This window comes from Chlorocebus sabaeus, chromosome 2 (assembly GCF_047675955.1).
Source record: "Chlorocebus sabaeus isolate Y175 chromosome 2, mChlSab1.0.hap1, whole genome shotgun sequence".
NCBI lineage: Eukaryota > Metazoa > Chordata > Mammalia > Primates > Cercopithecidae > Chlorocebus > Chlorocebus sabaeus.
The window spans coordinates 54,835,029-54,850,602 of record NC_132905.1 but is presented as its reverse complement, the minus strand read 5'-3'; the positions used below and the strand labels follow the sequence as shown (position 1 = coordinate 54,850,602).

At 39.9% G+C, this 15,574-nt stretch overlaps 1 non-coding gene across 1 annotated transcript; it reads left to right on the top strand.

The window, feature by feature from the left end:
* Positions 1–12,767: 12,767 nt before the first annotated feature.
* LOC119622323 (small nucleolar RNA U3) lies at positions 12,768–12,977 on the top strand. The gene has a single exon (XR_012091647.1). It is a non-coding gene; the product is annotated as a small nucleolar RNA U3 (small nucleolar RNA).
* The last annotated feature ends 2,597 nt before the right edge of the window (positions 12,978–15,574 follow it).

The following is a 15,574-nucleotide window of genomic DNA, read 5'->3' as shown; positions in this document are numbered from 1 at the left end:
TCCTTTCATTGGGAATTTATCTTTTAGGTGAGTTAGAATTTGCAAGGATTACCTGTGAATGAGGGAACGCAAGTTGGAAAGGAAAATACGGAGATTTTTTATGATAAGGATCCACTCTTATGCAGGCTGCTTGATTGTGCGTGCTCAGAGAAGAACGTTTCAACCTCGTTAGCAACCATAAACAACAAGAAAATGGATAGATATTCAGAAGGCAATTTTTCTCCCCATAATCACTTCCCTTGGGGCATATTCCCTCCTCCTGATTTGATCATGGGCTCTAGGTTGGAATCTTCCCTGCTTATTTGGACTACGGTATTAGTTATTACTAGGGACTATACTATATTTAGCATCTAAACATCCTCAGCTCTTTCCCTGTGTGTGGACTTTCTCCCTGGTCATAGTGGAATCCTATCTACCTGCCTGGCCTCACCAAAAATCCACATTTTACACCTGTTCCACATTTTGGAAATATCTCAAGAGGCTTTTTAATGCACACAGATTTGGCAACCACAGAGGGCTTTAAGTATTGAATTTTACTACTTAAATGCATCATCTTGGACTCTTGTAAAAATGCCGGCTTGATTCGGTAAGTCTGGCTACAGTGTGAGATTCTGCATTTCTAACAAGCTTCTAGGGGATGCCAACATTACTGGCTCATGGAATTCACTCTGAGTGGCGTGGACCAAGTAGATGGAAAATGCCCCCCTTCACATGCTGGAAAGACTTAGGCTTAAATAACATTCCACTACACTTGTGCAGTTATTCAACATCTTTAGAAACATTTCTAAATTTGTGAGCTTCAGGAAAACCTTAAGCACAATTTTAGGACTATTCACAAACCTTATTATAATTCCATTAAAAAAATAGCAATCAAGACTTGGAATGGTCTCTTCAGTAGGGTAATATGAGATGTTGACCTGATTTAAAAGGTGTTACAGATATCAAAGCATTCCAGAAACCAATAGTATTTAAAGCAGTGTGGTGTTGTTACAAAGAAACATAACCAAAAGAAAATAATGCTATTGGAATAGAGTGATCAGTCAAAAAAGACGTATATGTATATAATGTATATTATATATGAGGAGTGGGAGGAAGAAGAAGCTAGAGGGCAGAAAAGAAGGGAAGGAAGAGAGATGGAGGGAAGGAAAGAGGATAGGGGTAGGCATTAACAAATCTACTAAAAGCAAATAATATCAAGATCTTTAAAAGTGCTCATGAACTTGGAACATTTAATCTCCCATCTATGGATCAATCTTTAGGAAATACTTAGGGAGGCACATAAGTGCTCATGCCCAAATGTTCCTTTTCTCCAGGGTCATTTTTGGGTGTAAAAACCTGGAGATTACTAAAACATCTCTCGACAGAGGCAGTATAGTATCTATTGTTATTTTTTTTCTTGTTTTGTGTTGTTTTATTAAGGTATCATTTTATATAACATGAATGCACAGATTTTACGTGTATAGTTTAATTTTTTGACAAATATATACACTCCTGTAACCGCCACTCAAATCAAGATACAAAACATTTCCTTCCCTCCAAAAGTTAGCTGCGCTCCTTCCTCAAGGAAATGCACCCCTCGGCCCCATAAAAAACAATTACTATTCTGACAGCAACCACCCTAGATTAAATGTGCTTTTGTTCTGGAGGTTCCTCCATGTTGCTGTGTGCATCAGTAGATCATTAGGTTGCTGAGTGGTATTCCATTCTACTACAATTTATTGAGGCTGACATCAGCAAGATGGCAGAATAGGACATTCCAGCAGCCACCCTCCATAGAAACATCAATTTAAACAACAATCCGCTCATTAATCCGAAGGTATTAAAAATACCTTCACAAGAGCCAAGGAAATCAGATGAGAGATAACAGCACCTGAGTATAGCACAGAAGTAAGAAAAGATGCACTGACGAGGATAGAAAGCATCGTTTTACATTATCTGCACCACCTCTCCCCTAACCCCAAGCAGCACTGCCTGAGAGAGAGATAACTGAAGCATGGGGATGAGAGGGACATGAGCACCGACTTTGTCTCAGTCTGTTCTGGCTGCAACAACATAATACCTGACACTGGGTAAAGAAATATTTTAAAGAAGGTAAATTTGGCTGGGCATAGTGTCTCCCACCTTTAATCCCAGCACTTTGGGAGGCTGAGGCAGGAGAATAGCTTGAGGCCAACAGTTTGAAACCAGCCTGGGCAAAATAGCAAGACCCCATCTCTACAAAAAATAAATTTTTTTAAATAGCTAGGCATGCTGGTGCACACCTGTGTCCACCGTCCTAGCTACTTGGTAGGCTGAGGCAGGATGATTGCTTGAGCCCAAGAGGTTGAGGCTACAGTGAGCTATGATCATGCCACTGCACTCCAACCTGGGTGAGACAGCAAGACTCATGAAGGGAAGGGTAAAAAGGGCTGAATGCTGTGTCCTCACGTTGCAGAAAAGATGGCAGGGCCAGGCAGCTCTCTGAAGCCTTTTTTGTAAGGGCATAAATCCCATTCATGAGGGAGTATAAAATAAAAATACTGGAAGAAAACATAGGGGGAAAGCTCCATGACATTTATCTGTGCAATGACTTTTGAATATGATCCCAAAAGCACAGGCAATTAAAACAAAAAAATAGACAAATTAAATTGCACTAAACTAAAAAGCTTTTGCCCAGCAAAGGAACTAATAAGCAGAGTGAAGAGATAACCTGTGGAATAGGAGAAAATATTTGTAAACCATGCATCTGACAAGGGGTTAATATATAAAATATATAAGAACTCAAATAACTCAATAGCAATAAAACAAATAACCCAATATAAAAATGGACAGAGGACCTGAAGAGACACTTCTCAAAAGAAAACATACAGATGTCCAACTGGTATGTTTTAAAAAGTGTTCAGCAGCACTGCCGAGAAATGCAAATTAAAACCACAATGAACTATCACCTCACACATGTTAGGATGGCTATTATTTTTTAAAATATCAGAAAATAACAAGTGTTGGGGAAGATGTGGAGAAAAGAGAACTTATACACTATTAGTGGGAATGTAAATTTGGATATCCATTATGGAAGATAGTACAGAGGTCCTTTAAAAATTAAAACTATAACTGGCATATTATCCAGAAATTCTACTACTGGGTATATATCCCAAGAAAATAAAATCAATATGTGAAAGAGATACCTGTAGTCTCCTATGTTCATTGCAGCATTACTCACAATAGCTGAGAGAAGGAATCAACCTAAGTGTCCACTGATGGATGAATGGAAAAACAAAATGTGGTAGATATACACAGTAGAATTCTATAATATTAAGCCTTAGCAAAGAAGAAAATTATGTCATTTGCCACAGCATGGATAAACCTGGAGGACTTTATGTTAAGTGAAATAAGTTAGACACAGAAAGACAAATGCCACATGATCTCACTTATATGTATAATCTAAAAAAGCCTATTCCATGGAAAAGTGGAGAGTACAATGTCAGTTACCAGAGACTGGGGGTCAGTGGGGAGGGCTGAGGAGAAAAACATTTAGTTAGATGGAGAAATACGTTCAAGAGATCTATTGTACAACATGGTGACTGTCGTAAATAACACTGTATTGTGTTTTTAAAATTTCAAAGAGAGTGAGTTTTAAGTGTTCTCACCACAAAAACATAAGTAGTTGAGGTAATGCATATGTTAATTAGCTCAACTGATACGTTCCACAATGCATACATATTTCAGAGCATGACATTGTACACTACGTGTGTATGTGTGTGTATGTGTGTGTGTGTGTGTGTGTGTGGTGTAATTTCTGTTTCTTAATTTTTAAAACTTACAATGTATTTATCCTTTCTCGTCTCTTCGTTTTTAATCCCACAACTCTGCTTCATAGTCTTTGTGGAGTAGTCTGTTCTTTAAATGCCTTTGTTTCTTAGGCTTTGATCTTCCATCCTCCTCTCACTCCTGAAACAACCATGGTCAGTCTGTGACTTCAGCAGCTTTTTACGGACCAATGGGCCCCTTCTTGTCAGTACTGACCTTTCCCGAATGCTTCTGTAGCATACATGTCACTGCTCACCAGACGTCTTCACTTAGTTCCTGGTGCGACATTGGAATTAATTCCCCTCTTGATCCCTCAGCCCCTCAGGATCCTTCAGTCTCTTGAAGGGCAGGGGTACCTCACAACTGAGCATATTTGCCTGGTGCATGGTAGGAGCAAATGTCTGTTACACTGGTGCCCACAGTGAATTGTGCCTCCTGGTATTCCTGCTTTTGTGTGTCCTCTCCTCTTGTATCTGGTCTGTGCCTGTGACGTGCATAACCAATACAATGGAGCAAAATGACAGTGTGACTCAAACCTTTAGCTTGGTAACCAGGTCTTTAGAGGGCGGACCACTGTATCTTTGCACATGCTGTTCCCTCTGCTTGGAATGGCCTTAAAATTTAAGTCTCAGAAAGGTGAATCTTATTTACAACTATAGTTGTACTGTTTAAAACAGTACATCTCATTTGGCAGTTGCTCAGTTAATATTTACTAAATGAACAAGTCAACAAATTTTCCCCCACTTTTCTCCCGGTTCCTAAAGTCTAGTCAGCTTTAATTCTCTGAAAGAAAAGTGGGCCAGTAAAATTTATAGAATACAAGAGGATTATTAAATGAAAGTTTGAAAAATAGCAGAAATATCTAGAAGGGAAACAAATTGTTGAGAGATTTTAAAGATATTAAAAACATTAAAAAAGAGAATCCAGTAGAGAAAAACTGGGGATGCTCATTGAAGAAAGCAGTGGGGTATAATTAAAACAAAAAGTGCCCACTGGGCGCGGTGGCTCATGCCTGTAATCCCAGCATTTTGGGAGGCTGGGGCAGGTGGATGACCTGAGACCAGGAGTTCAAAACCAGCCTGGCCGACATGGTGAAACCCCATCTCTACAAAAATACAAAAATTAACCGGGCATGATGGCAGGTGCCTTTAATCCCAGCTACTCAGGAGGCTGAGGCAGGAGAATCGCTGGAACCCGGGAGGCAGAGGTTAGAGTGAGCTGAGATCATGCCCACTCCACCTAGGCAACAGAGAAAGACTCTGTCTCAAAAAATAAATAAATAAATAAATAAAATAAAAAGTGCTAAACTCCCCAAAAGATGAATAAAATAAATGATATTAATGACCAAAACAAGTAGTGTGTATTCTTATTGAAAAAGTTCTCATCAGAATGCACAAAAACACACATACACACACATACCTAGTATGCTCACACATACATATACATACAATATGGAAATACTCCCAAGTATATACACTCCTACACACACAGGCAAACACTGAAAATCATAATCATATTCACACACTCATACACCCTCAAATGCACCTACATTCACACACAAATGCACATACATAAATACACACATCCACATGCTGACATACACACACATAAAGAGTTCATGTGCTTTCACGCATACATGCATGCTAACAAATATGCCAGACAAGGCAGCAGTGCCTTACAAAGAGTAATTCCACTGTTTCAGAAAGCTCTGGTATAAAATGGTAACACCTTTTCAAGAGGTAACCTCTGTCAATAAAATGCCAGAATTTGAGGAAATCCCACTGATGGAGCTGGACATAGCCCACGGACGCTTTGCCTGCACCACACTCAGAAGTGTGGTCTCATGAAGTGAAACCTACCTGGAAGGGAGAGGGTAGCCTTTTGAACTGCATGCATGGACTCACCCTGGATACAAGATCCAAAGCTATACCAGGAGAGCACTGGCGGCTGGGGCCCACTGGTGGGTGCTGCACTTGCTGGAGACATCAGTGTTGTCCCATTTCCTCTCTTGACCACCTCAGAGTACTTTCTCCACTCCAAGGAAGCAGCCAGGCTGGAGCTGGGGGACAGGTCCACAGCACACACACTGATGGCCAAGGGGACGTGGAACCCACAGGAAAAACACTGCAGAAACGCGCCATGGTGGTCTAGATCCTCAAATCACTGTTTCCCAATTGAGAGGATTTTCCTGTGGCCCTTATTCATGCCAAGTCCGTTTTTTTCCAAGGCTATCGTTTCACATTAATATTCCTTGAGATGATTTGACTCTTGGGTCAATTTTTACTCAATTTTTCATTGTTTTATTTTCTGCTGATTATTCCTATCAAGTCTAATTTTTCTCAACCATTGCAGTTTTCAACACTTCCTTTATACTTTTTAAAAGTTTTTCCTGTAGATCAAATGTTATAATGTGAAGTTGCCACACTGTCAAATTGATTTTGTGTTTATAATTTCTGCCAGTGATAGCTATTGTCAATTGGATGACTTAAATTTATTTCTCACCTAATCCACTTAAAAAATGTGATCAATGTCCTCACCTATGACAGAATTTCTCTTCTGTCCAGGATTAACCTATTTTATTCCCAATCCAACTCTTTGGTATAATTCTGGTCATTTTGCAGATCGCTCACGGTGCTCCATGAGATGTCAGCAGAACACAATGGCAAAAAGCAGAAGTCAGAACTGTGGGATGAGGCTGGGCATGGTGGCTCATGCCTGTAATCCCAGCAATTTGGGAGGCCGAGGCAGGCAGATCACCTGAGGTCAGGAGTTCAAGACCTGCCTGGCCAACATGGTGAAACCCAGGCTCTACTGAAAATACAAAAGTTAGCCAGGTGTGGTGATGCACATCTCTAATTCCAGCTACTCGGGAGGCTGAGGCAGGAGAATCGCTTGAACCCGGGAGGCAGAGGTTGCCGTGAGCCAAGATAGAGCCACTGCACTCCAGCCTGGGTGACACAGTGAGACTCCATCTCAAGATAATAATAATAACAGTGGAGTGAAAACTAAAACGAGGAGCTGAAAAGTCCTTTTTAAGGGCAAGCAGCTTTAGGCAGGCCCCGCACATAAAGCGGCACGTAGTCCCCTTATAACCTGTATTCATGCATTCTGCCATGATTTTCCATAACACACATACCTAAAATACAGTGACCTGAAATAAATGTTCATTTGTGTATGGGTCCATGGATCAGCTGTAGGTCAATCGGCTGGGCTGGGCTGGACTCTAGGCTTGTGTCAGTTTCAGGTTTGCTCCTTGTTATTTTCACTCTGGGACTGAGCTGAATGAGCCATAGCTGTGTGGGGCATCCTCTTCTCATGGTGGACTCAGAAACTCAAGAAGGCAAGCTGCAACATGGCACACCTTTTGAAGCCTCTATGCAGAGCTGTCATTATAGACAGTCACATGGTCAAACCCCAAATCAAAAGGGTCGAAAGCAAAGTCTTCCCACAAGGAAGACATACCAAGGCCATGGAGAGAGAGAATTGTAAACAATATAATCTACCATACAGCTTTTTTCTAGTGTAAGGGGGCCAGATTTCCATAAATATACAGCAGAACAGAAAATAATATTTTCTCAGGTGACCCCATGTTTCTGCTTACATATACATACATACATATATATATATATATATATATATATATCTGAAAAAATTTCTGTGTTGAATTCTTCCTCACTGAGCACCCTGGTACAATAACTACATAATGAAAACTCTGAGTGTTCCTTGAGAAAAACAAAGGGTCTCTTGATTAAGCTACATTGAAAGTATTTACTCCCGGCTGATTTTACTTATAACTGGAGCCCTCTGTATCTCTGTAGTTTTCTCTCTACTATCTGAGAGTCCCCAAAGAAATCTGGGTTTGCAACGTGTACTCCCTCAGCCTGGAGCCAGCTAGCAGGTTGTCAGAGCTATCTAGATGACCAGTGATGGGGACCTGCCCTTGAATGATGGGGTTATATCATTTGAGGTGAAAGAAGAGGCATAGTGAGGAAGAAATTATTAGGATGTGACTGTAGGCTGAGCATAGCAATGAAGGGAGGCAAAGGTCAAGGAAGAGTCTTCTAAGTTCGAAGAAAGGAAGATTAGCGGTCTCAATAAAAAAAAGAAAAGAATTATTGGAAAAGACCATTTTAGTGTCAGAAACTTTTAGAGCCAAGTTCTTATATGAATCCATGACTGGGGAGAAACCTTCTGGTGATCGGACATTGAGAATGACAAGCAGTTGTCACATTCCGCAAGTAGCTGACATTACAGTCAGCTCTGGTAAAAAGGTCCCTTTTTTGCTTTTCACAGACTTTCTTTAAAAAGTAAGAAGTATGTTCTTACAGGAAGGAAGGGCCAGAATGTCTTACTTGACCTGATTTTCTGGGTATTTTGGGAAATAAGAATGTTGTAAATGCCTGGAACATCTTGAAACTTCTTCCCGATACTAACATTTCCCCTCTACTGCCACCAGTCAGCCCCCGACCCCAAGTCCCAGTCCTCTGGCTCCCCAAACTAGAACCTAACTCATCTCTTATTGTCCTGTTTGCATCCATGTTGAATAGAATTAGTATCAATGAAACTCTGTTTTAATAAATATGTTTCCACTGAGCTGGCCAAAATAAATATCCACCACAGCTTCCAACACATACTTAGTGCCTTATCATTATTCTTCCAAGAGAATTATCCTAACCCCCAAACCACTCAGTTCCTGAAGACGACTTATGCCACTATTTAATGACATCCTTGTGTTTTATATATGAGTGTAAGGCAGCAGCTACACTCTGGCAAAAAGCAAAAAAAAAGTACCATAAGCATGTGTATACACTGGATTCCTGCCTTTTTCCCTCCTTCCCTCCTTCCCTCCCTTCTTTTCTTTCTTCCTTCCTTCTTTTCACTGTTACACATCAAAGCATCTGATATATGCCTGGTACTGAGGGTACAGCAGCAAGCAAAATGAAATTTTTAATCTTTGGAGCCTATATTCGAGAGGTAAGAAATAATTGATATACAGTATACAGCCACACCTAAGGGATCATGCAGGTCCATTTCCAGACCACTGTGATCAAACAAATATTGCAATAAAACAAGTCATATAGTTGTTTAGTTTCCCAGGACATTTAAAAGTTATGTTTATACTATACCATATTCTAATAATATGCAATAGCATTATGTCTAAATAACAATGCATATACCTCAATTAAAAATAGTGTACTGCTTAAAAAAATCATCTGAGCCTTCATTATCTCTTTGCATATAAAGGGTCTTGCCTCAGTGTTGATTACTACAGACTGATAAGGGCTGTGGTTGTTGAAGTCTGGGGTGGCTGTGGGAAATTTTAAAAATAAGACAAAAATGACTTTTGCCACATTGATGTATTTTTCCTTTTGTGAAAGACTTCTCTATAGCATAAGATGTTGTCTGATAGCATTGTACCCATAGAAGAACTGTCAAACTTAGAGTCAATCCTCCTAAACTCTGCTGCTGCTTTATTAACAAAGTTTATTTCATATTTTAAATCCTTTGTTGTCATTTGAACAATGTTCATAGCATCTTCACCAGAAGTTGATTCTTTTTTTATTATTATTATACGTTAAGTTCTAGGGTACATGTGCACAACGTGCAGGTTTGTTACATATGTATACATGTGCCATGTTGGTGCGCTGCACCCATTAACTCGTTATTTACATTAGGTATATCTCCTAATGCTATTCCTCCCCCCTCCCCCTCCCCCACAATAGGCCCCAGTGTGTGATGTTCCTCTTCCTGTGTCCAATTGATCTCATTGTTCAATTCCCACCTATGAGTGATAACATGTGACGTTTGGTTTTCTGTTTTTGTGATAGTTTGCTGAGAATGATGGTTTCCAGCTGCATCCATGTCCCTACAAAGGACACGAACTCATCCTTTTTTATGGCTGCATAGTATTCCATGGTGTATATGTGCCACATTTTCTTAATCCAGTCTGTCACTGATGGACATTTGGGCTGATTCCAAGTCTTTGCTATTGTGAATAGTGCCGCAATAAACATACATGTGCATGTGTCTTTGTAGCAGCATAATTTATAATCCTTTGGGTATATACCCAGTAATGGGATGGCTGGGTCATATGGTACATCTAGTTCTAGATCCTTGAGGAATCGCCATACTGTTTTCCATATGGTTGAACTAGTTTACAGTCCCACCAACAGTTTAAAAGTGCTCCTATTTCTCCACATCCTCTCCAGCACCTGTTGTTTCCTGACTTTTTAATGATTGCCATTCTAACCAGTGTGAGATGGTATCTCATTGTGGTTTTGATTTGCATTTCTCTGATGGCGAGTGATGATGAGCATTTTTTCATGTGTCTGTTGGCTGTATAAATGTCACCAGAAGTTGAATCTATCTCAGGAAACCACTTTCTTTGCTTATCGATAAAAAGCAAGTCTTCAGTTGTTAAGTTTTATAATGAGATTGCAGCAATTTAGTAACATCTTTAGGCTCCACTTCTAACTCTAGCTCTCTTGTTATTTTCACCACAACTACAGTGACTGTCTCCACGGAAATCTTGAACCCCTGAACGTCTTACATGAGGTTTGGAATCTAATTCCTTCAAATTCCTGTTAATGTTGATATTTTGACCTCCTCCCATGAATCACAAATGTTCTTAATTTCATCAAGACTGGTGAATTCTTTCCAGAAAGCTTTTGTTTACTTTGCCCAGATCCATCAGAGGAATTGCTATCTACGGCAGCTATTACCTTATTAAACATATTTCTTAAATAAGACTTGAAAGTCAAAATTAGTTCTTGATCCATGGGCTGCAAAATGGATGTTGTGTTAGCAGGCATGAAAACAATATTTATCTCCTTGTACACCTTCAGCAGAGCTCTTGGGTGACCACGTGCATTGTCAATGAGCAGTAATAGTTTGAAAGGCATCATTTTTTCTCAGCAGCAGTTCTCAACAGTGGGCTTAAAACATTCAGGAAACCATTCTGCAAACAGATATGTTGTCATCCAGACTTTGTTGTTTCATCTATAGAGCATACACAGAGTAGACTTAGCCTAATTCTTAAGGGCCCTAGAATTTTTGGAATGGTAAATGAGCATTGGCTTAAGCTTAAAATCACCACCTGCATTAACTTCTAACAAGAGAGCCAGCCTGCCTTTGAAGCTATAAAACTGGCCATTGACTTCTCCACTCTAGCTATGGAAGTCCTAGATGACATCTCCTTCCAACAGAAGGCTGTTAGATCTGCACTGAACATCTTTTATTTAGCCACTTTCATCAATGATCTTAGCAAGATCAGGATAACGTGCTGCAGCTTCTGATCAGCACTGCTGCTTCACTTTGCACTTTTATGTTATGAAGATGGCTGATTTCCTTAAACTTCAGGAACTAACCTCTACTAGCTCCAGAGTTTTCTTCTGCAGCTGCTTCACATCTCTCAGGCTTTCTAGAATTGAAGAGATTTAGGGCCTTGCTCTGGATTAGACTTTGGCTTAAGGGAATGTTCTAGCTGTTTGATCTTCTATCCAGACCACTAAAACTTTCTCCATATCAGGAATAAGACTGTTTGGCTTTCTTATTATTCATGTGTTCACTGGAGAAGCACTTTAAATCTCCTTCAAGCACTTCTTGTTTACATTCACAATTTGGCACAAGAGGCCCAGCCTGCTTAAGCTTTCAACATGCCTTCTTTACTGAGCTTAATCATTCCTAGCTTTTGATTGAAAGCGATAGACAGGTGACTCTTTCACTTGAATACTTAGAAGCCATTGTAGGTTTATTAATTGGCCTAATTTCTATATTTTTGTGTCTCAGAGAATAGGGAGGCCTAAGGAAAGCAAGAGAGATGGGGAAACAGCCAGTTGGTGGAGCAATCAGAACATGCACATTTATCAATTCAGTACACCATCTTATATGGGCACAGTTTGTGGCACCCCAAAACAATTACAATAGTAACATCAAAGATCTCCGATCACAGATCACCATAAAAGATATAATGGTCATGACAAAGTTTGAAATCGAGAGAGTTACCAAAATGTGACAGGGACACGATGTGAGTACGTGTTGTTGGGAAAATGGTGCCAGTAGATTTGCTCAGGTAGGGTTTCCACAAACCATTAATTTGTAAAAAAAAAAAAAAAAAAAAAAAAAAAAAAAAAAAAAAAGTAATACTGGTGAAGTACAATAAATCAAAGCACCAATAAAATGGGGTATGCCTGTAGATAGAGAAAGAGAGAGAGAGAAGAGAGAGAGATCAACACATAGATACATGATGTAGTGATAAGCACTCTCTAGGAGGATTGTCCCATGGACAGCAAACAGCAAATGCTAAAGTCTTACATTTTAAGACTATTTCCCAAAGTTACTGACAAATTTTCTTTTTGGTGGGAATGCTTGGTAAGTTTTAGACCTATAACATCAATTGAATTAATTGAATATGAAAATCAGTGTTTAATTTCATTCAAAAAATGTTAACTTATACTCAGTTCTCCAGGGTCTTCTGATCTAGTTGGAGACAGAAATAGACACACATGGAAGAACAAAGAAGCATAGGCCATTTTGGAGAGCAATCGACCCCATTCCTCCCAAGAAGTACATTCTGACTTTCTATAGAGCAGATGCCTGAGTTGGCAATAATAGATGAGTAAGATATTAATTAATAGAAACCTATATTTCTCATACTTATTTTCATACAAGGTGGTTCAGGTAAGGAATCAAAGGGAAGAGATAAAGAAATAAAGTAGAGGAAGGTAAAGAGAAATCTGACTAGTTTACAACCTTGTCTACAGCAGCAGAGATGCTCTGTAAAAAAAGATGTTACAACCACTAAGTTTGGAAAATGTAGTATTGAGAGACTTGCACCATACATCAGCAAAATAAAAATTCTGAGAAGTCCTGCAGATTAAAAAACAGAACCGTTTCCTTACATGAAGTCTATATACATTCTCACCGATGCAAATTTGACTGGGGCTAGTCAGATTAAAAAACTTTTATTAAGGCAGCGTCCCCACCTTATATTTTCAGGGATCATTTCTATAGTTTGTCACTAGGGAAGTTTTTCTGAATGTGTAGAGCACCAGAAACATGAGGAAGAGGTGCAGGGTTCTCTCCTGACTGTGAAGCTGGCTCTTGGCGCTGCTTTCCTGCAACTGCTATTTGCCATTGGTGATTGCTATTGCCATTGGAGAGTCAGAGGGAGAGGATGCAGTCTGAGTGGTTTCTGCTATAGAAAGAAACAGAGAAAGGCAGGAAGGGAGGGAGGAAGGAGGGAGGAAGGAAAGGAAGGAGGGAAGGAGGAAAGAAAGGAGGGAGGAAGGAAAGGAAAAAGGCAGGAAAGAAAGGAAGAAGGGAGTCAGGGAAGTAAGAAGGGAGGGAGGGAGGAAGTAGGGAGGGAGGAAAGGAGGAAGGAAGGAAAAGAGGGAGGGGTAAGGAAGGAAGGGAAGGAGGGAGGAGGGAAGGAAGGAAAGAAAGGAGGAAGGAAGGAAGAGAGGGAGGGAGGGAGTAGGGAAAGAAGGAGGGAAGGAAGGGAGGGAGGAAGGGAGAAAAGCAAGAAGGAAGGGAGAAAAGGAGGGAAGGAAGGGAGGAAAGAAGGGAGAAAAGCAAGAAGGAAGGAAGGAAAGAAGGAAGGAAGGAAGGAGGGAAAGAAGAGAGGGAGGAAGGAAGGAAGGAGAGAAGGAGGGAGGGAGAGAGGGAGAGAGGGGAAACAAAAGAAAAAAAAAAGAAGAGAAAAGAAAGGAAAAAAAAAGAGAGGCAAGTAAGGATTGGATTTTCTCCTAACACCAACCGTGTCTCTGAGTTCTAGATCAGGAGAATCCAGATCTCTTCACTGTGTTTGTGTAAATTCACCACCTGGTACCTCCCAATTCTCAGGGCAAATGTCCTGTGTCCATGATAAATGGTAACCAATACATCAAGAAACGTTCTGAGTAAGTTAATTATGACACCTTTTTCACAGACTCAGTTTAGTTTCCAACTTATTGTCAACTTAAATAGGTTTCAGTAGAAAACTATTAACTTCTGTTGACTGAGAAGAAATAGAATTATTACCTTGTTTATCAAAAGAGCCAATTTGTCTGTCTCCCTAAATGTATTCATTAAAGTAAAAAGGTTACTTTTTATTCCCATCATTGGAAGATTGTGGCTTATTGTCCTTCCAGTTGTTTTTTCGGATATATGAGAGTTCAGAATACTGTTGCTATCTACACCTTCCTTTAGTGTTCTGAGGAAATGTTTGTGGGCACTATCTGTAAGAGAGTTTACAGTCTGAAGCCGGCCACCAATGCTGAGCAGAGAAGCTCTGCTGAGGATGTGGATAGATTAAACTATCCTTTGGAGAACATCTTAGACTGAGTCTTCAGGAGCTGATCCTGAACAGGAATTTGTCAGGAATTTATTAAGGAAGTGCCCCAGGAGAAATCAGTGAGGGAATGGAGTCGTAAGACAAGAGAAGGGGAAGTCATTTAGCAAGAGTGCAATTCTGGGGAGGATCCCAGCCTCTCCTCGTCCTGCAGGAGAGCTCTAGAGCATAAATTACATCTCAGAGTTTGTACTGACAGGAGGCAAAGGAGCTAGGCTCTCATATCTCCATGCTCATTAACCTTTGCTAAGGGCCATCCCAAAGGGTCTCAAACCCAAAGCACTTCAAAATCCACACATGTGGGCAAAGTGGCTCCAGTAGCACAATGACAGGCCTCCAGTGACAGACACTCCTTGACAGTGTCAAGGTAAAGGACATTAAAAGCAAAATCAAACAGAAACAAAGGTAGGAGTAAAGGAATGGTAAAGGGGATTAATGAGATGTGGGCAGGGCACCTAGAGTGCCTAGAGAAAGTTGTGTAGAGCCCATGTAACCCCTACCAAGTCAACTATCATTGTATCTAGGCCATGAGCATGTAAGTCAGTTTCTCTCCTCTTTCACTTCCAATAATATTTATCCCTTTCCTACGCAAATGGGTTCAATATAATCAAATGTAACTCTTCTTCCTCATAAAGGAGTAAATGCTTTTAGTATAGTTGCATTGCTTTTACAGTTTTTTCTCTTTGAGTCTGGATATAATAGCTTCTTTGCAACAATCCACCTCTACCTCTTATTTTTATTGTATGATTATATGTTTGCATTGTACAGAGATTGGGATGGACTTTTATGGAAAAGCCAGTTCACAGCACTGAACAGAGGTGCAAAACTAGCTACCTGAATGCCAATGGACTCTGTGCCACTTGCTTACACCCAAGTGGATTTCTACAGGGAGGAGTATTTCACTTTCCTCCAGTGGAAGTGCCATCTGTTAGTACTCCAAAAAGTAGCATTGATCTATGATTCATTAGCTTATGTATATTCTAATACAATTTGAGTGTTAAAATCATTTTTTCAGACCTTGTGGATCTTGTGACTCATTTTGGAATATTTTCTCCTTATTTCCATTTTATTATTTGACTCCAGAATCAAAATTAAAATCTGCAATGAATATTTTATGGCCCACACTGTCTCTTGGTTCTCTTATGCATAGTACAAAGTATTTGCAATTAAATGAAGCCAAATGAAAGATTTCAGAAAGTAATACTAGTGAAAACTAAAGAAGCTTGAAAAGGTTGAATTTCTAGTCCATGGAATTTTTGTTCATATATAACTCATACTTTCCTTTAGAACCAGGAACAGTATTTACTTCACTGACTCTCATCCTGTCTAATATAGCAGGCCCTCCTTAGAACAAGCCCCATACATATTTCTGGGTGTGCCCCATACTTGCTCTCAAACAAATATTGTTAGAAGTCGAGCAGCTGCCTCCATTTCCTTTTTCTTCCACTCCAAGCCTCC